This window comes from Globicephala melas, chromosome X (assembly GCF_963455315.2).
Source record: "Globicephala melas chromosome X, mGloMel1.2, whole genome shotgun sequence".
NCBI lineage: Eukaryota > Metazoa > Chordata > Mammalia > Artiodactyla > Delphinidae > Globicephala > Globicephala melas.
The window spans coordinates 108,374,321-108,397,492 of NC_083335.1; the positions used below are offsets into that span (position 1 = coordinate 108,374,321).

The 23,172-nt window shown below is 34.4% G+C and overlaps 1 protein-coding gene across 6 annotated transcripts in view; it reads right to left on the bottom strand.

Moving 5' to 3' along the window:
• CNKSR2 (connector enhancer of kinase suppressor of Ras 2) overlaps positions 1–23,172 on the bottom strand; it is a 257,886-nt gene that overhangs the window by 11,980 nt on the left and 222,734 nt on the right. The window lies entirely within an intron of this gene.

The window sequence follows — 23,172 nt, forward strand, 5'->3', positions numbered from 1 at the left end:
AAGTATGAGGAGAAGTTTTCTGGTCTACCTTCTATCTAACTACGCTGATTCACACGCTACCAGGTGCTAACTGGTGAGATATAAAAGCCCAGCTGGTGTGGCTCCAAGGAAGTGGCCGAATGCTGACCAACACAAAGTGACGAGAAGTGAAAATCTTCACAGGGTCAACGTGATGAAAGGGTGACTTGACACCTGCGCACAAGCCACATTCCAAGGAATTAAGAAACTAGATGAGAATAAAATTTCTGAATGACCTGGGACACTAAGAACAATTGGGCTGAAATAAACTAGTCTCTTTTAAGTTCATTTTAGTTTGGATTTTGAGGAATGCAAATATTGTCACCAGGCACAAATCAGTGATATTTTTACTTTCTAGCCTAGGGCAGATCTTTATCTGCTACATCCTGTAGTACCTTTTGAGTTATATCAAGAAGAAGGAACAAAATGGGAGAGGGAACAGAGACAGCATGTTGTTCATTACTAGCTCCCTCAGAAACTGGGAAGGGAGTGTGCTGCCCATAGCACAGTATTTAGAAAATAGGATGCAGCTTGGTCCAGAAATCAGCAGAACTAATTTTTGTTTGTATCATAACCTTCTTTTGCAGAAAAGGGGCTGGGAACTAAGCAATCTTCATAGGTAGGTCAAATGAAACAAAAGATAACACCTCATTTTTTAGAAAATTATAATACTGGAACGCTAGCTCTGGATTCTACTACTTTGTTTCGTAAGGTTATGGAACTTCAAACTGCAAAATCAGAGGCAATCTAATGCTGGGCACAAGGTCATTCCTAAATTTAAGCTGTTTCTAATTTATCTATGCAATTCAAACATTTCCCCCTCAGAAACAATGTCACCTGAATGGTTTAATTTCTAGTGCACTTAATCCATACTAAACCTGAACTAGAGCCTTGGTAACTAAGTCACATTTAGTTACATTTAAAGACACTGTATAGGATTGGTAAATTCTACTTCAAGAGACTGGAAACACCTCCTCAGTTGAGGCCTTGCCAAAGTGCAGGATGGTGGGGGGTGGAATGCTATTTCAAAGTGACTATAGCTATTTCCTAGTCTGTATGTACTAACATAAGAGAAGATAACTCTCTTCAGCAAGGTGTCTCTTCAACTAGCAGTGGTCAGGACCACTGGCTACCAAATCTCAGGGGCAGAGGCTGGCTTGTTAAACACAGATTCCTGGGCCCTACACTTAATCTACTCAATCAGGATTTCTGGGTGTGGAACTCAGGAATCTGCATTTTAAGCAAGCAACCCAGGTGATTCTTGTGCCCACTGCAGTTTGAGACCTCCTGCCTTAGGCCAGTCACATTGTGAGGGCTGGTTGGAGTGATGCCAATTTTTTGTATTACACATATAAGTAGTTTGTAAGTCAGAAGACTTTGTAGTTGGGCAAGTCACATAGGGCTTTATTTTTAGTCTCGTCACCGGTATAACATTGTATTATGTAACTCAAATGATTTCAAGGTTTTTGCTGAGGAATCCGATGGAAATATCCAGGTCTACTGAGAATACAGCAAAATGAAAGAGGCCGTGGTAAACTGCTTGAATAAATTCTTTCAAGCTACGCTTTTAGGTAGCATTAAATAGTTCCTCTTTATTTTTGAGGCAAAGAGAACAAACATACAGATACTTCCAGACTCAAGCCCGTTGAATCAACTCTATGTCTTGGTGTGTGCATTCTGAATCCCAAGTATGAACAGCATGGGCAGGCCAGGAGGGTCAGATATGATGGACTGGTGTATGGCTAATCTACATGAAATCTCTAAAACACAAAAACCCACTGCATAAAGATACTGTTTGATGAAAGCCTATCTTTGACTTCTGTGAATCTTATATTTATGTGTCTTTAACTTTTTGCAAGTTCCTTTCTGGTTCTCAACACTCTCCTTTTCTCTCCCTTTGTGTTTTCATTGGGCATTCTCTCTCTCCCTATTTCTACTCTTCTCCTTTGTAGCTGACAACTTCATTTATCCCTACTCAAATAGTCAAAACATTCAAACCGTTAAAATTACTTATTATAGTGACAGACTAATTTTATGCCTTTTTTTTAAAGGACCAGTGGAAATCGCATGTTTCTTAAAGACCCTAAAAATTAAATTATACAGCTCTTGATTGTTTTGTTTTCTTTCGGTCAATATCCTGACTATAAAAAATATTTCCTACTTCCTGCTATTAAAATATACCCCACTATTTACCAAGCTTTTAATCAAGTACATTTTGAAACAACAACAACATATCTATGCTACCCCAAGAAAATCAGTAATGTTGCTGTTTGGCATATTACTTAAATATTTATTGAGCTTCCATTCATCACTGAAACCCCCAATTGTGAGGCTACCAGGCCACACAGAAAGAAAAAGATCCTGTTTCCCTGTTACTGAATCCCTCGAGATCTGAATGGTGCACCCAGATGTAATGCCATGTTGAGTCATGTATAGGATGACTTCTTCCAGTGTTGATCCACTTCTCATGCAAGCTCTTTACGGACTGAATCTATGTAGGATATGTTGAGAAGAATGTTTCTTTCCCTTTTTGTTTTATGAATTTAAAACTCTTTCCACTCAAATAATAAGCAGAAATAGAAATTCTAGAAACATAAGTTTTAGAAAGGTAATCAGGCTTCTAATAGTGTACCTGCTAGGAAGAGCTGATGATCCTTCAATCAAATCCTGACGATTAGATTATAGGGTAAGGATGGAGGCACAAACATTTGCAAGAGAATGATTAAGTTTGAATACAAAATAGGTAAAAAAAATGTTTTCCTTAATGAATGAAATAGAAGAAAATATATGAAAATGGAAATAAGAAGTGCTTAAGCCAGAACAGCATTTTCAAAGATTCCTACTTCTGAGTTCTAAGAGAAAAAGTTCTAAGAGAAAACTGGATCCATATACTCCACTTATCATATATACTCACTTATCATTATCAGTGAGCTTGAGGGCAAATTTAAGGGCAAAGCCACTGACAACTGGTCTTAAGCTGCTTGCAGATAACAAGGCAGACATCCAAGCTTATCAATAGTAACACACGTGGAGCTCCTGGGAGAGTAGAACTGTTTTGTGTGCTTTTGAAAAAAATCTAATTTACCACAATTATCTGGATCTCCCCCTTCTTCTAAATGTATGTGTTCAGATTTATGTTTTTCTTTTTGTAAAACAGGAATATCTAACACCAGGAATTGACCGTCAGTGATAATTACTTTTCTCAGTGAAAGTCTTGGAAAAAGTGGGCTGAAACCTAGGTTCAGAATGTTTGGACCAAGAGAGAGACTTAATTGTGGCTTGAGTGGTAGCTGTCCAATTTTTGAGGGCCTATTTTCTTGTAAAGGTGGAGTTCAAATAGACAGTATATCATGTTTAAAAAAATTTGTTTGTTTGCTTATTTTTACTACCATGGGGGAAGGAATTAGAAAGTCTTTTATTTTATGAATAATAAAGTATTCTTTTTCAAAATAAAGTGATAAATAGCAAAAAGTAATATAGTTTGTGATTATACTTATAACACTTATGGAGGTACTTAATTAGAAATTCCAGGTAAAATAAAAATATTTGGTGAACCTAGCTACAGGCAAAACAGATAAGGAAATACTGTTCCCAGATAAAATGTTCCTACAAATTGCCAAATAACAATTCCATTCTCTGTGTATGATTCACGGGAGACAGAGTATTTCCTTATGAAAGTAGTAGCTCATCTTAAACTACTTACTGCTATATTATAACCTTAGAGAGCACTTAGGACTTATGAGTACACCACACACTCTGGCTTTTTCTGTCTGCATTAAAACCACTATCTGAAATAAAGGTACACCTAAAATACCCTTTAACTGAAGCTGATATATTAGCAACAACTGAAAAGGTCTTTTATGTTTAATAGTCACAGAAGTACTTAATATGTTAATTCAATTTACCCCGAGTTTATTTTCAATGAAGCATCTATAGATATATCAGAAAAATGTACTATGGAATTCTGCCAGATTATATTGTCATCCCAAAATGTCATCTTTCAGATTTTAAAATAGAAAATGGGAGGAATTCATTTTTATAGACATGCACGGTTCAATAAGGATTTAATGGGTGCCTATGGGTATATATACTATATCAAATGTTAGGGATAAATATACGAAGATGACAGTCTGACCTCAAAGAGTTCACGGTATAGTTGTACCTTCCCCATTTCTGTCTTATAATTTTATAGTTTATATAGATTATCAGTAAAATAAAGCTCTACTTTATTAGTGTATATATATATATATATATACACACATACATATATACAGATTCTATTATATGACTGTAATGTAATTATACCATTACCCTAACAATGTATATTATATGTAATTATACTATGTATAATTACATTAATGATACATATTGTATGGATTTTTTTTTTTGTATGGATATATTAATTTAAATTGATAAGTATATTTGGAATACACAGAAAATAAATTATATTTGAACTTTAGGGCAAATTTAAAGAAGATCATTAAAATATGAATGTATGTGTGTATATACATATATATATGATATAAAACAGCTGAGTTTTGATGCTTACGATAGACGTTAAAACTGAAGAGGACTGGAGCAGAATATAGAGCCCAGAAATAAACCCATGCACTTATGGTCAATTATCTATGACAAAGGAGGCAAGAACATACAATGGAGAAAAGATAATCTCTTCAATAAGTGGTGCTGGGAAAACTGGACAGAATGAAATTAGAACATTCTCTAACACCATATACAAAAATAAACTCAAAATGATTAAAGACCTAAATGTAAGACTGGAAACCATAAAACTCCTAGAAGAAAACAGGCAGAACACTCTTGGACATAAATCAAAGCAATTTTTTGATCAGTCTCCTAAAGCAAATGAAACAGAAGCAAAAATAAACAAATGGGACCTAATTAAACTTAAAATCATTTGTATAGCAAAGGAAACCACTGACAAAATGAAAAGACAACCTACTGAATGGTAGAAAATATTTGCAAATGATATGACCCGATAAGGGGTTAATATCCAAAATACATAAACAGCTCATACAACTCAACATCAAAAAGACAAGCAACCCGATTAAAAAATGGGCAAAAGACCTGAATAGACGTTTTTCCAAAGAGGACATGCAGATGGCCAACAGGCACATGAAAAGATGCTCAACACTGCCAAGCATCAGGGAAATACAAATCAATACCACAATAAAATATCACCTCACACACCTGACAGAATGGCTATCATCAAAAAGAACACAAATAACAAATGTTGGTGAGGATGTGCAGAAAAGGGAACCTTCGTACACTTGGTGGGAATGTAAATTGAAACAGCCACTGTGGAAAACAGTATGGAGGTTTCTCAAAAAACTAAAATTAGAACTACTATGTGACCCAGCAACTCCACTCCTGGGTATATATCCGAATAAAACCAAAAACACTAATTCGAAAAGATTCATGCACCCCAGTGCTCATAGCAGCATTATCTACAATTGCCAAGATATGGAAGCAATCTAAGTGTCCATCAACATACGAATGGATAAGAAGATGTGGTATATATACATACAATGGAATACTACTCAGCCATAGAAAAGAATAAAAATTTTCATTTGTAGCAACATGAATGGACTTGGAGGCATTATGCTAAGTCAAATAAGTCAGACAGAGTAAGACATACTGTATAATATCACTTATATGTGGAATCTAAAAAATACAACAAACTAGCGAATATAACAAAAGAGAAACAGACTCACAGATATAGAGAACAAACTAGTGGTTACCAGTGGGGAGAGGGAAGGAGCGAGGGGCAATATAGGGGTAGGGATTAAGAGGTACAAACTACTATGTATAAAAGAAATAAGCTATGAGGATATACTGTACAACACAGGGAATATAGCCAATATTTTATAATAACTATAAATGGAGTATAACCTTTAAAAATTGTGAATCACTATACTGTGTACATCTGTAACTTATATAATATTGTACATCAACTATTCATCAATAAAAAATAAACAAAACAAAACCAACTTCAAAAAAAAAAAAACTTGAAAGGGATCATAATACGCCACCTCAAAATATGCCATTTTGGCCTAAGGATTAGCTGAAGGTAATTAAGAAGCAGTAGACATAGAAAGATCTTAGGCCATCCCCCAATCGGCCTTAAAGCAGGACATAAATTTCCCACTGTGAAGGTGTTCCTCCTCTCCTCTTACATACCAGGAGAACAACCCTTAACATTTGAAGACAGGAAGCTGGCATCAAGATGGGTCTGCACAAACAAATCTTACTAAAATAGCCCTTATCTTCTGTTAGTTTCCCCATATATAAACTTTTCCAAAATTTACCGCTCTAGAAGCCCAAACCCCTTTTCCGGTTATCTTGTCAGTTCTCCATAATTTATCATGCTTTCTTAAAATGGTGTATAAAACTCAGGTCTAAGTGCTTCTTTGGGTCTTCATTTCTTTCCTATGAAGGCCTCTGTGCACATAAAAATTAAATTAACACAATAAAATGTATATGCCTTTTCTCCTGTCAATCTGTCATTTGTCAGTTTAGTTCACAGGCTCCAGGTAAAAAACCTAACAGAGTAGAGGAAAAGTTTCTTTCTTTCCCTATAAAACATTTAAATCAAGTCTTAAACCACTCCATCCTAAGTCATCCATATTTTAAAATATTTATATTCAAAATATTTAAATATGAAGTAACGTATTTCATAGATAAAGTTATTTTGAAATAACTTTCAGCAACGTGGAGAGATGGCAGCTTATTGGCAGAATGGGTTGCTGTTGCGACCTATTTTATGATTAATTACTTATTTTAAAATAATCTCTTTTAAATCCTCATTTCTAAATGAAATAGCTACAGAGGCAACATAGCTGGAGACTTTTTTACTCTCAATAATGTAGAGATGAACAATGCATATTTTTAATTTATGAGAATTTTCAACCTCTACCACCACCTTACATGGTTATATTAAAAGGATGAAATTCAATAGATGATATTCAGTCTGGATGCTATCAGTGTGAAGTAACTCAGTGATGAGAAGTGCCAATGGGTTGAACATGTAAATCCTAATGTGTCACAACACTTGGTCTGTGACCAGACTATGTCTGGTCTGCCAAAATGAAAAGGTAAATTGGGACCAACTACATTTCAGTTGTTTTCTTGCCTATTTCTTTCAATAGATTCCTCTTTGGTCCTTCCAACCCTATTAGGGCATTCTCTTTCCTAGCTGATAGGCACTCTAAAAAGCAGTTCCAATGTCATCTGAACCTTGAACCACTTATGCGACTGGGTGGTAAAAATGTCTTCACAACACTGATTATACTTCCATGACGCAAACTACTTCATTTGCCTATTGCACTTGACTTGAATTCTCCAAACTGGACATTCTGACGGAATAACAGGTAAAGGGTATCTGTACCTGCGGGGTTGGAGTTGTAAAGATACATTTAGTCTGTTGAGTCCATCAGAACCTACTCAAAGTAAACAAAGGACTTTGTCCTATGTCCTCTTCTAAGTTGCTGATCAGCAAACATGATCTAGGATCGGTAAATTCTGATGCTATACAAATTGTGCATTTACTGCCCAGCTTGCTACTAAGGTAGACTAAAAGTAGACAGTCAATGGCCTAACTTCTTAATTCTTGAAAATCTGATCTAAAATAAATACTTACATATATTTTTTTCAAATTAACAGTAACATAGATCTTTGAGAACTTTTGCTCTATAGAATTCCACCGTATTCTTATTCACATACTAGATTCATATACTATCCTCTAAGTACTGCTGTCTTGATTTTGGTGAGATTACTTTTTTTAAAAAAATATCATTCAGTATCAGCTCCAGTATCATGATATCCCACCAGACTAAATGAGGGGGAAAAAGAGGTACTGATCTGCAGAAGTGAGTGAAATAATAAATTCTTTCCAACAAGAGTACAACAATGGGTGTATGAGTGCATGTGTGTGGGTTGGGAGTAGAGTAATAAAAGGAGTGATTCTTACGCTAAAAGTTTAAAGACACTACTTCCTCTCACGTTATAACATTGTTTATGATTATAGAAGCTTGAAATGGACTTCTGCTTACTTCTCCTGGCTGAACTTATAATATTACAAAAAATTGTAATATTGATTTTCCCCCTTCAATAACTTCTAAATGTTAATGCCTTATTACTCACCTCCTTGGCATACCAGCCTGACATTTGGGATCATTTGCTCATTAACAGCTCTGGCAAGAAGGAGCTACTTTGGGGGTTCTGAATTTCTTAGCAGTAAAGACAACCAAAAATACCTTCCCCAGAAAAGCAAGTGACAAGAAAGGAAAAGAAAATTCAAAAGGTGTTTGTAATAATCTAAAATTTTATCTCAACAGTTACTTATCAGAATTCATATTTTTCTCTACCTCAAATCTGCTATAAATCCAATCTCTCCCCTTCATCAATAATATTTTCATATTCTCCCTTATTTTTCAATCTATAATAATTATATCAGAGACTATTCTCATAAATCCCCATTGTTAGAGTCATCTGCATACTGTGATATTTAAATTATTACATTTTTAGGTATTTAAAATGTATTGTGTACACGATAAGAAGAAAAAATTATTTTGGTAAAAACCACTATAAAATCATGTTTATTAGAAATACAGCATGGATGTAAGCAAATTAGCACAAACATCCATCTTAGCAAAAAACTCAGAGGTTAGAATAATGAATATTCATACTCAGTCTTAGTTGTCTTGAAATTACTGGTTATTACATTTTGCACCAACAAACTCATTTTACATTTGGGATGGAAAACTATGGGATCTAAGAACATATTTTTTATAAAATACCCTATTATATATGCGTTTCATTTTTTCCACTCCTGACAAAATTGTATAGAATTGTCCTTTTAAAGAAAGTAAGTTTTACTAAAGAGTTGGATATATGCTGACTCTCAGTGTTCTTATGGAAAAATACAAATGACTTTATAGCTCTTGCAAAAGGTTTCCAGCTATATCTGTGTTTAACATTTAGCATCACATGTTGAATTTCACACTCCCCAGTGTAATTACAGAAAACTAGAATCATACAGGGACTTCATTAGGGTGAGAGCTCGTTTTGCAAAATTCAAATGTTTGAAATGTCAGAAGGTTCTCCATATTGTAAAACTTAATTTGTATTCAAATATAGCAATGAATTGCTAACTTCCCGCTAGTGAACAAAACAAAAAATCCAATTATATTAACAAATTTGTTTTCCATTTGTAAATTAATTAATTTACAGCAACTTTATGGTGCCAGTTTATTCATAATATCTTTTAAAAATTATGGACAATTCCATATTTAATTGAAGTCAGGCTTTTTTGTAATTCCTATTTAGTGTATTTATATTAAACAAGGACCATGCTGTCTTCTCTCAGGTGAAAAAACAACCGTCGAACTAGATATGTGAATTTGTAAGGATGTGCAAATCAAGGGGTGAATTTGGAATTCTTAAGTTCCACTTAAGACTTCCTTACCATCTCTTTTGACTGGTGCCATTTGTGGGGGAGGTGAGGAAACAATGATAGCAGCTATGGTGTAATTAGTACCTCCTTAACAAATGTGACCATCAAAGAACTCTGCAGAACTTTGGCCCTTTTTTATTGATACTAATTTATATATATAAAAGAATACATTATTACTATAATAAAATAAAATTTAAAAAGAGAACACATTACAATAAGTTGTACTGGTGTATATGATCTTTTATAGATAGTTGAGCTGCTCTATCTGGATGTACTATAACTGGATTTACAGTGATACATTATACCAATCCTTTCTTGTTAAATCCATGTAGAGTTATGATCAAGGTCCTAGAATAAGTTTTCTCATACTGATCTTATTGTGACCAAGTGCAGAACTAATCTAAAAGACTCCAATACTGGATTTAGAAACAAAGTTAGACAATCCAAAACCAAAATTAAAAGCAGCATTTTAAGACCACCATGAAGTGTAGATTAAATATGTTATCTACTATTTAGGAAAACCGTCACATAATTTGAAAGGAAACATTCCTCCACAGTAACTGACTAAGTGGAGTATACACCATTAATACACACAAAACCAGAACTTGACCAAGGAAAATGTCATGATGACATTTTCTTTCTCCTTATTGTAAATCTTCAGCACAGCACTAGAAAGCCTGTTTTCTCTTTGTAGAAAATCAATAAATACTGCAAAAGCAGAAGCAGGAACTCTTCTTTAACAAAACAATACACTTTAATTATAGAAGGCCTTGGTTTCCAAGGCCTTAGTTTTAGCCATACTAGGAATGGTTGCAGATCTTACTTGTGTGGGAAGATCTGGTCTCCATGGTGATGAAGAAGTCAGCCTGGGAAGTGGAAAGAACTGTAGTACATTGCTCCCCGTAGAAACAGACAAGCTGAAATCAAATGCGGCTTCTGTACCTAGCATTGACAAAGCCTGAAGCTCCAGTGAAATGCTACCTTACATCAGGAGCTACCAAGGCAATCTGCTAAGAAAGGTGGGTTTCAGATACCCACATCATTTACTACTAAGACATCAAATCAAAAGCCAGAACATATGGGTTAAAACTGGTTCTGAATTTCGTTTTCTTAAATAGGATTTAGGAGTTATAGGAAGTAGCCCTGAACAACTTTTACTCTTCCTCAATTTAGTGTAAATATTCTGAAGGCAAATCAATTATGATACTAATATTTGTGTTTTGCTTTCCACTTTATAAAGTCCTTTTATATGCAATATCTCCAAAGAAGATGTGGAAAATATGAGAATTTCACTAGAGTTCACTTTGGTAATGACTTTTCATTTCATACTACGTACTGCATAGTACAAATGAGAAATTAGAAGTTGGAAATAGATGAAAGTGTGAATGGTGCATTCTTTAATAATTACTTTCAGGGCATATGAAACAACTTTTCAGATTTGTAAGAGGTGATAGGAAGCAATGTTTTATCATGAGAGAAAACAGTAATCCACAATACGTCAGATTTGGTACCTGTGAGTAGGAACTGGAAAGATCAGTGGCATCTTCCAATTTTACTCCTAAATCTGTCGCTTCTCCACTCCCTACCTCCACCACAAAATTAAAAAAAATTAATAAACAAAAAGATCCTTTAGCTGATACCAAAAAAAGAAAAAAGGCAGAAAGATTTGGATTGTTTCAAAGAAGATGGATAAAGTAGAACTTGGAAGAAAAAACTGAAGTAACTTTGTCTACCACATAAAATACTTTTCAAATTGGTCTCAAGACTTAATTCTTTGGAATTAGTTCTTTTTTTAATATCCCAGTATTATCTTGACACAAACTAACTATAAAAGGAATCATGTCAAAGTTTAAAATACTGAGTTTTGACTCAAGTGGTGGAATTGTTCCACTATTTATACAAATCGAGGTACATGAGTTTTGGATACTGATCAGTTAAAATTGGCAAGTACACTAATTACAACTTTTAGTAATAAAGGGTAAAGTGGTGTGCAGGGTTTGATTTACTTGAAAGAGCATATTAATGGTGATATTGACTTGCTGTAATAAAATTTAAACGTTGTAGTTTCTTTTATATAGGTCTAATATATACACAGAGAAAGGAAACATTTTGCTAAATTTTAGCCTGAATGAAAATGATAGATCTGAGAGGCAATATGTGGCTGAGAGCATTCACTCTGCTGTCAGAATGTCTTAGTCTGAATCTCAGATCTGCTATTAACTATCAAGGAGTCCTGGATCATGTTATTTAAACTCAGTTTCCTCACCTAGGAGATGAGGGTAACAACAGTATTTACTTCTTAGGGTTGTTGTGAAGATTAAATGCGTTATGTTAGGCAAGGACCTTAGAATAATGCCTTAGAATAGTTAGCACTCATTAAAAAATGTTACCTATTATTTGTGATAGATTAATATGTTCAATAAACCTACAAGATTTAAACTAAATGCACCATATTGTAGATGTGTTGGCTTTATCTTAGGGAAGGCAACTCTATTATAGGATTTTTTCCATGTTGAAAAATACCTTTTCTCTCTACGTGAGAAAAGAATGAAAGATTCAGATTTATGGGCATGCCTAGCTTTGCAGATTGCATTTCAGGTCCAGACTATGTAGCATACCTTTATAGAAAAGGTAAATCACTGAAATGTCTTTCATTCAACAGACTGGTATAGTCCACAGGAAAGATGAAAAGAGTTTTCCTAAGACAACAGTGAAAGTAAAAGGACAAGTACATATAATCCAATCATTCTGTTCAGAATGTCCTTGATATCATATTTAAAATTATTTTATTCAAAGACTGGTCAGTTCGTGATGTTGTAAGCTTGACTAAAATGAATTGAGATTTACTTAGAATGGAGGTAGCAAGTTAAAACATCTTCAGTTTTCACTTCCCTATAATTCAGGTTATGTTCATTAAATATATTTCACCAAATAACTGAAAGATATAATAAACCATGTTAATACAAATGGGACTTATTTCCCATATCAATGGGTGTTTCCCTCTTACCATTAGACAGCTTACTTTACACACTAATGTGGCCAAGTGTTCCAAAATTTATTTTTTTCTTCAAGATACAAACATAAAAGAGGGATATTGAAGAGTTATTTTGAAATAAGTGCCCTCTGTGTTAGATTCTTACTGTCAAATCCAAGAACACATATTTCAGCTTGTCATCATGGGGAACCATGTCACCTCTGAAGTATTACAGCTCTCCCTGATTACAGCTTTCTCTTCTATCTCTTTCCCTGTGTCTAATCTTTGATCTAATTAAGAACACAGCCCCCCCTCCTGCATTCACTTCCTTATCCAACCCGAACCACTCTGACTAGAACCCTCAATCTCCTCACCCTCTTGGATAGGTACTACCCATACACTTTCCAGTATTCAACTCCTGCTTTCTTACTCCTACCTGGCCACTGAGCATTGCTAGAAAAAATTGTCTATCCATGCCGATTGGCACCATTCTAAATTTGGGTTTTCTGACTTTTGGTTATTCAGGGCCACTTGGCAGACCTCTTATTAGTGCTTGGTTAGCTCAATTTCCAATTCCCCATTGGGGTGCTCCAAGCTTCCATTAGATTCTTCAAGCTCTACTCTACCTGTGGATCTTCCTTTGAACAGATAACTATTTGCCTCCACATTTGTAGAGGGGATATAATAACTTTCATCTGGACTGCTCAAATAGTTTTCTAACTGGTCTCCCCATCACTTGTATTCTCTCACACCAATACATCTTCTGTACTGCCATGACAGTGACCTTTCTGAAACTGACGTCTGATTACAGCACTTTCCTACTGAGATCTCCAAAGGCTCTCCATCATGTTTTTTGGGATACAATCCAAACTTCTGGGCATGGAATACCACGACTTTTATAATTTAGTTCTTGCATAGTTTTTGTCTCATCTCTACTCATCTATACTACATGCTGTATTTCTCTAAATTGTTCTTTGTTTTTCTTCATTTCTGCCCTTGCTGATGCTATATATTTTTTAACCACATAGAATGTAACACTTTTTTCTTTTCCTCCTGGTGAAATCTTTCATTAAGCTTAAAAGTCACATCCTCTCTGACACCTTGTCTAATTTCACGAGGTAGAAAGAATGAAGACCTCTTAATTGCTTTCGTGGAACTTAACATGTTCCATCTTTTAAAACACTTAATATACTGTACATTTACATGTGGATGCTTTTCTCTCCCATTAGACGGCAAACTTACTGATTCTTTGATTTTTAAAAATGCTTGCTTTTCCTGCACTTAGCAGAGTGCATTCTCAGGACATTGTGGCTGTTCCATAAATATTACTTAAATTGAATTGTTACTAAAATAATTTTAATTTAATGTCTAAGTATATGAGGTGCAAACTGAATAAAGTATTCTATTAAACAACTGGATAAAATGCTTTACTTCACTCGATCTTCCATTTTAGTAAGAAGATCTACTTCATCTTTTAATTAATTAATTAATGAATTTTTATACAGCAGGTTCTTATTAGTTATCTATTTTATACATATTAGTGTATATATGTCTCTACTTCAAGTCTTTGATGTGAATTATGTGGCAGAGGGGGAAACTTTAGGAAGATAGGTCACTGAGGTCAAAGAATGCCAGTTATGGCACTGTTATGTCAAAGAAGAATGATCTAGACCTTACATGAAGTGATAGCATAACCACTGCTAAAGGGTGTTTTCTTTGAATGACCTAGATTGTCAAGTTATTCACATGTCATTCATATTCAGAGTAGATGAGGTGAGTCAAAATTTTACTAAGATTCAGGATGAGCTAGCTTTTAATTATAAATGTAGCCTATAACTACATTCTCAAAAGGTCTTCTGTTCACAGAGGCTGATTAGAAGGAACTACTGCAAAAAAATCTTAGCACCTTGCTAACTTGGGAGAGATGTTGGAAGGTGTTGCAGCCAAATTACTTGATATGGGTTTATTGCTATGTCCAAAACTTAGTCCTTTAAGAAGATTTTGAATGGCTAGGTTTCTATACCACATGGATCAGGCAAAATAGATACCATTATAACACAACCACTAGTTACTGTTTTAACAGTTAAAAATGCCATATTATATATCGATTCATCTCTATATTTCTGTAAAATATTAAAAAATTAACAGGTGAAGAGTAGCCAAAATTTACCCAAATATTTCAATGATTTACCTATTTGTTTATTCCTTTTTTTTAACTTTTAGAATATAACATGCTTTTATTTTAATAATCTTTTTGGAAAATCTACTTGAGATTGTTTTAATCCACTACAATTAAATGAATTCTAAATGAATAAAAGCATTCTCCAATCACTAAAAATATTTGATTTATTATAGTATCACTGGATCAATTAAATGGCTTTTCTAAAGATTCAGTCATCTTATTAGAGACAATGATAACATAGCAATTAGTATTCTACCTTTCTGAAACCTAATGGCTTGTATCACTCATACTTTCATTTAATTAGGCAATAACCACCTGAATTATGAGCTACTGGGTACAATATACAAGCTTGTCAGATATCTGAAATCTAAGACAAGCTCTGATTTTAGAGATCGAGCAATGAATAGAATAAAAGTTTGGTTAGGCAGACAAATTAATACATCATAATTCTACTTAACTTGGAAACCAATAGAACAAGTCATGACAGAAAACTATGAAAGGATTCCAGATTGCTCTTATTCTTTAAGCCATAAGAATTATAACTTCATAGGCACAATTCTCATCATTTAAACTCCACTAAACTCAATTGCAGATACAATAAAATATTCTTGAGTTTTTAGTCATTGGTCAGATATATGACCTGTTAAAAACATCCAGTTTATTGCTCTTATGATTTACCTTTGGGGTGATAACCAAGCCCTGCATAGCAGGCTTTTAATGATTGTCAAGTAAAACAAACTGCATTATGTCCCTTTTCCTTCTTTTACTTTTTTAAGCTTAAGATATAGTGTGAAATAGAACAGATCTGCATTTTGTGAAAATAGTTTAACTGGCTGAAAGCCCCTAGTTTGATGTCAATCATCTCAATATACTAAAAAGATAGTTCTGAATGTCAGCAATGCATAGGACTTCTCTATATATTTCAGAAACTGAAGAGTGATTTGAAGTCACCAGTGGAAACAATACCGATGCCTAAACAGTGAGTCATTCATATCGTTTGGTTGTCTCATTATTATTGTTGGGGTGTATGTATTAAACTCTAAAAGCCCGGAAGTTATTAACAAGATCACTGCTCAAAATAATAGGTGGAATTGCTAAATTTTAGCTGGAATTATAGAATAGTTATTCCATTCCCTTTTTTATTCTCCATATTATAATTAATCAGAAATCAATTTTTGGATACCCGTGTCTTTCTTCTTCCAACAGCATGCAGTGTTTTGTAAGCTATAAATCCTCCAAATAGTTTTATTCAGTATCTTTGTAGCCTTGGTTCTATGACAATGAAGTATATGCTATAAACCTTGTTTAATACACATATGTTCAGTGAACTATTAGCAAAGTAATTTTTTAAGGGCTAAATCTAGTTTGTTCGTTAATTATTGTGTTAATTATTCAGATAGGAGAGATATATCACTATGTGTGAAAATATCAAGGAACATGGACAATGCAGCTCAACACTACTTTTCATTAAACCACACATGAAATCTTATCATGTATTCTCTAAAAATCAAAACAAAAGAGATCATCTTCAAGAAATATCCTTGTCTTTTATAGACAGGCAGCACATATCTAGCACTGGATACATTATAGCAAGATTATCCAATAAACATAAGTATGAAAGTGTCACCCCATAAACTGCTTAGAGCAGAAATTGGTAGTACAGTTTTTTACTACCAAGATATTATTATTTTATATAAAAGGGCTTAACATGAAGAGGTTTGAATGCAGCTTGTTTCTGTAATTTGAAGCTACAGTTGATAGATGTGAGTTAGTTACAGTGTAGAAATGCTAATTCTCAGGAACCACTGATTGCAGCTGACCAAGGAATATGGCTGATCAGGGATAGGACTCTGGGCTAAAAAAATAAGTTACTAGAAATCCCTGGTATTCTTATTTACTTACTCTTCCTAGGATTCTATAAATGGCCAAGGTCTGTGTGGTTCTAATACTTTATCCTGGCACATTCTGGTATTGACTGAATGATGTAAGAACAAAAGATTAAAAATCTTGCAAACTGTCCTAATGAAGTAACCTAATTTTTACAGCTCCGGTTTTCCAATTATTTGCAGAATAAAAAAACTGGTGATCAGCTTCTATGAAACCTTCTGAAGAGGAAAAAATATGAAACAATATAACCTGAGCTCCAATATTTTTTGCTTGTCACCAGTTTACTAACTATAGGATTTAATTCATTAAAAACGAGATTAATACTTGTAATTGCTGAGTGCATTAAAGCCCTGGTAATTTCATGTCTCAAAAATATAAAGAAATGAGGAAAATCTATTTGGAATCTAACATTGAACAACAGGGAAGAACTAAGTGGCACTTTAGACATGAAGGGGACTAGAAGAAGCTTAACTGTTTTTGTTTTTTCTAGTGGTGAGGAGAGAAAACACACAGTCGGATATGGACCCTAGGTGATAAGAAATATGATTTTAAAACTTTAGACAGGCAAATATAAATGTTGAATGATCGGTAGTTTTAAAAAATGCAATTCTAGTAATACAAACATAAACTGTCCCAATGAGAGAAGGAAAGGAGATGCAGCTCCAGCCAAGACAGTTACAAGGATATTCCTTAGAAAAAGCTTTAAGGAGGATTTCTATAAAAGATGGAAGAGGCTACTCTAAATGAATGAGTGGAAAATAATACCAATTGCTTGTAAGAAGAGTGCCAGGAAGGCAAATGTTCAGCTGAGGACTGTGAAAAAGCTGAAGACAGAGCTCAAAAAAATTTTTTTAAAGAAAAAAGAATGACAAAGGAAAGTGGAAGTATATGACTTCAATGATATTTTAGGTGTTTCCTGCAAGGAGAAAAGTCTTTACACTAGTAAATTTAAAAGACATGCTTCTTGAGATAAGGGACTATCTTACCAAAGGACCCATTTTGTGGTCTCTTTGAACTAGCAGAATAATCTTAGGAACTGAATGAACTTTTTGGAAATTATCTCAGGGCCACCGTCAGAATGCCTTGAGGCTTACTGTTTCAAGAGAGAGTTCTCCTATCCAAACAAACATAACCCTGCATGTGTTCTTCAGAGAACACAATGATAAACCTGATATAAATACATGATAAAGTTTTAGAATAGATTATTATTGGGAGGAGTATCATTTTTTAATTTCATTTGAAGGACCAACATGGATTCAATAAAAATGAAGCATTTTAAACTGGCTTTTTTTCCCGGACAGTATCTCTAGGTTGGGAGACAAGTGGAAAGCCAAGGGCAGTATGCTTTGCATATGATGAAATTTTGCATAATATCTTTATGAATAAAGTGCTATAAAGTGGACTTAGTGATATTACTATTAGCTGGATCCAGATAAGGATGTTGAATGACTGAATGAAATTAACGTATGTAAAATTTCAGACTGAATGCTTCACAGCTCTGTCTTTGCTCCTTTCTTCTTTAAAATGTTTTGTTACAAATGTTCTTTCCTTATTCAGTGAAGCAGTTAAAAACATAGAAAGGATACTTAGAACTTTGGAGGGTTATTCAACAACAGGAGGAATGATTAGTATCATGGATAATAAAACTGAGAGTCCAAACTTTCGTAACAGGATTGAATATTGCTGGGTGAAAAGCTGAGAAGTTAAAACTTTAACAGAAAGAAATATAAATAGCTGCATTTAGGTCAAAAAATAAATAAGTGTGGGATGCTAACTTACAACTTGGTAACATAAGTGTGGGATGCTAACTTACAACTTACAACAATAAAAGCATTATATGAATCAACAGTGAGTAGGTTAAAACTAAGGTAATCATGCCCACAAAAATATGTTGTCCTGATCACTGTAACAGTTCCAGTACACTTGGCCTGGAGACACTAAAGAGAAATAAGGTGTACAGATGTGGGTAACCAGGATCATGAGTTATCTAGAACTTATGCCACAGGTTATAAAGTTAAGGTGATTATATGCATTCAGCTCAGAGATGAGGCAACATAAATTATGTTTGATAACACAATTCCATTGTATAGTTTTGAACATGTACAATGTGCAGAGCACACAAGAGAGCAAAGGTGAGGCCATTATGCTGAAGAGAACCATAAAAACCTTAGAGTTAGAAGAAGCCATCATGTTTAACTGTCCCGCTGGCTCAGGAAGCCCTGATTGGTAGCTGGTTTTCAGCCCCTCCTTAAAACACTGAGTAACGGGGAGCCTTCTAAACGGACAAAGACCAGTTATTACAGTCATGGGTAAATGCAACCATTGGAATGTTCTCCCTCATATCAATCTAAAATCAGCCTCCCTGTACCCATTACATCCTCTGGAACTTCAAAGACTATCTCATCCCTGTTCCACATGTCAGCATTTCAAATCCTTGCTCTGTATTTTTCCAATTTTCAATGTCAAGATTGACAACCGAGTAGAAGTGTCCATCATCGGATGAATGGATAAAGAAGATGTGGCACATATATACAATGGAATATTACTCAGCCATAAAAAGAAACGGAATTGAGCTATTTGTAATGAGGTGGATGAACCTAGAGTCTGTCATACAGAGTGAAGTAAGTCAGAAAGAGAAAGACAAATACTGTATGCTAACACATATATATGGAATTTAAGAAAAAAATGTCATGAAGAACCTAGGGGTAAGACGGGAATAAAGACACAGACCTACTAGAGAATGGACTTGAGGATATGGTCAGGGGGAAGGGTAAGCTGTGACAAAGAGAGAGAGTGGCATGGACATATATACACTACCAAACGTAAAATAGATAGCTAGTGGGAAGCAGCCGCATAGCACAGGGAGATCAGCTCGGTGCTTTGTGACCACCTAGAGGGGTGGGATAGGGAGGGTGGGAGGGAGGGAGACGCAAGAGGGAAGAGATATGGGAACATATGTATACGTATAACTGATTCACTTTGTTATAAAGCAGAAACTAACACACCATTGTAAAGCAATTATACCTCAATAAAGATGTAAAAAATAATATGTCAGCTTTTATATTACTACAAGGAACACCTTTTAAACTAGAGCTGTCCAATATGGAATGCCCTGTCTTTGGGGGCACTAAGCTCTAAGTCCCTAAAACATTCAAGCAGAGTCTCAATAACAATTCTTCAAGTGAGTAAAAGGTATTTCCGTATTGGGTGGGAGGACGGATTATTTTATACTCTAATTTCTATGGTGCGATAGCTAATCATTATGCACATTTACACATAGTATGGCACATGTTATATGCTTACTCCAATAAAAAACAACTTATCTATTATTAAATGAATTCTTTACCTTAATATAAAGCATTTAAAATGGGTTTCATAGCATTTACAAGAGAGACACTACTCACAGTAACACAAACAAACAAAAAAAGGTGTTATACATTTAAAGAAGATTTCAAAGTTAAGGCTAACTTTTCACTTAATGATTCAGCAAAGATATTCAATATTTGTACAGAATTATTTCTGGAATGGTAAACATCTTTCCTACCTCCAGTGCTGAGGCGCAAACCTTCTAATTAGGTTAATAAAAGATTATCAGGAGTCTTAGAAGCCAGGATGCTAAAATCAAGAGATGGCTGCCCAGCAACCACATAGGGTATAAGACAATAGAATACAAAGTGAGGGGTGGGGCTTACTGTCAGAGTTGGCAGTGAGTCATATTGCAGCCACACTGATTCCAAGCTGTCCCTCCTCCCTGTTCTTTTTAGAAAAGGCATGAAAACCCCTGTTTGTTGGCATTATTAAAGAACAAGGAGAAAACAGCACAGATGCTAGAGGAAAAAGAGTGAAGTTTAAGTTTAGTGGTATTGAAGTTATGGGCTATTTTTTCCCACCAAGAATCCTAAAGTGAATGACTGCTTTAAAATACCCATTTCATAAGGTTACAGAATAGACTCAAAATCAGGGCAACCACAACAACAATTTAAGGAAAATATTAAGAGAAAGGAACCAATAAAGTCATGATTGAGAAAATTCAGAGGTCTTAAATGAATATAGATCTTGGGTATTAAGTCAATAAACTCTACAGATAATTTATCAAAAGAGAAATAGCACAATAAATATATCAGATTCAAAATCGTGGAACATATGGTATTATAAATGTGGAAGAAAGTGAAAAACTCTGTTTAAAATGTTAAGGTTCAAATTTCCCTAAAATAGGTTTTCAAAATACAGTATAATTTTCTGTATTTGGTTAATAATAGGTTTTTCTGATAATCAAATTCCATATTAGCTGTACTATAAAACTGGGAAGCATCTTCTCAATCATCAAAGAAATATTTATCTTGTGGTCAGTATAGTATTAAGTCAGTATAATATCATGGCCTATATATAATGTTATACTGATCATAGATTGATATTTCTTTGATGATTGAGAAAATACTTCCTAATTTTATAGAAATCAATGGGGATTTTTAGACATCTGATTTGAGTTAATTAGCATATCTGAGTAACCAGGATGTATCTGCCCCAACCATAATGTTTAAGGAATGAGCCAAATCAGAAGTAGCTCTAAAAGTGATCTCATCCGATTCTAACCAGTTTTATAAATTTTGTATAAGTGATAAGTACCTTAAAGTGAACATAGAATACCTTGTGCTATCTCTCAAAGAATCATTTTTATAATATTATCAATTGGTTATTAGGGGAAATTACTGGCACAACGTAAGAAAGAAGCTGCATACTTTGAATTATTTGCTCTGTTTTATGTTATCAGAAAGATTTTTCTTATTTTTCAAAGATTATTTACAAATTTTTGTTGTAAGTAGACTTATGGAAGAGCTAGATATACTCTTAGCATAGTACCTGGCACGTAGTAAATAAACAGTAAATGTCTCTTGAATGAATGAATAAATCCATGCGTAGAACTAATTAGAGTATGTATTGATAACAGCAAACTAAAAGTACAAAATGGAGGTTTAGTTTACATTTTAGTAGGCTAAATGTAGATATTGAAATATTAGGGAATCCATGACTAAGAATGTTAAAGAATTTATAGCTGTGAAATGAATCCATGAGTATAATAACTGTCACTCTTATTTTCAAGTACTCTACAGTTTCCGTGAAATAGCCTAGAAAGTTGATTTTATTGGTATACTCTGTGTTTGTAATAGAAACAAGCATATATGAAATTGTCATAGTACATACCTGAGACAAGAACCTTCTAGAAGTTCTCAAAGATGAGGTTTAAATATTTAAAATATTTTTTAATGACCAACTGTCACTTTTGCATTTAAAATACATAGTAATAGGTACTTTTCCCTTATTGGATGTTATACCAATGAGAATATTTTCACATTAAAGGAAAAATTTCAGAGTGTACTAGTTTGAGCCATTAAGACCAACTATTAGGTCTAAGGTGCCTATGGCTAAACATAAGAAAGTCTGGGAGGCCAGAAGAATGGAACTAGTGAGAACGCTGGAAAAAAGAAGTAAGGGAGATGGTTTAGTAAAAGGTTTAAAGCCAAAGTCATGTGTGAAAAAACTCTGACCACCGGACACAGTGGTTCTGAAGCCCATCTCTGAGTTCTACATTCTGGCTTTTGAAGGCTAGACTTGCTATGCTTTTTAGCTAGTTGGCTCTGGCTTAGCTGTTTTCATCACAGAGCTTTGGGATAAGTTGACATTACTGGAAGACCCCCATAAAGGAGGGTGGGCAAAAGTCATAGAGCCCTAAGGCATTAGGCAGGTAGGCAAGAAGCTTCTGACACACGATTATGAGCGTGTGTGTGCAGGGTGTAAGCGTGCATATACAGCCATTGTCATTTCTTCCTTCTCACATTTCTCCTTCCATCGTTTTTGAAATAGTCAACAGGTAACTGTTGCATTTTCTAGGGTGATATATGCTGGGATTGGGGCTGGGTTCTGAGGTGGTATGTAAATAATCTCAGAAGACTGCTGCTTATATTATAAACTAAGGTCACATCAAAAAATGTTATACAGCAGAAACTAACACAACAATGTAAAGCAATTATATTCCAATAAAGATGTTAAAAAAAATTTCTGAGGAAATACACTAACTTGAAACCAACTAAACCATACCTCACCTCGCTACTCACAGTGAGTTACAGGAAAAAGACATATGAGAAAAACAAATTCATACAAGAATTTTTAAAGCTTTAACTTTTAACAGAAGTTACCTCTGGGGAAAATGAAGGAGAGAGGGTTGCTTTTCACTTTCATCACTGTTTTTTTAATTAGTTAGCTTGTTTATTTAGCAACAAGCAAGTTACTACTTTTCAATTAAACAATAAAAGAAAAACATGCAGGGAAGTTTAAAAACTTCCAAGGCATGTTTTATGGTGCATTCCTATTATGTTTTAACCTACAATCTTCCAGTAGTTGGTAACCATAGGAGGTAGACTTCATACGTAGAGGGAAAAAAAGCAGGCGTTTGTGACCTTCAGCTTTCTCTGGCAAGGGTGACCAAGGTAAAAGGAGTCTAAACTTAGAACACGTTCTCACAAAATGAGCTAGAACAAACTCTGCTGAGAAACTGACTATATGCTACCACTGATCTGAAGGAAGTGGTTTGCCTTTTTTGATGTGTGAAAATAGTAACAAGTAGCAGTATGGATGAATCTA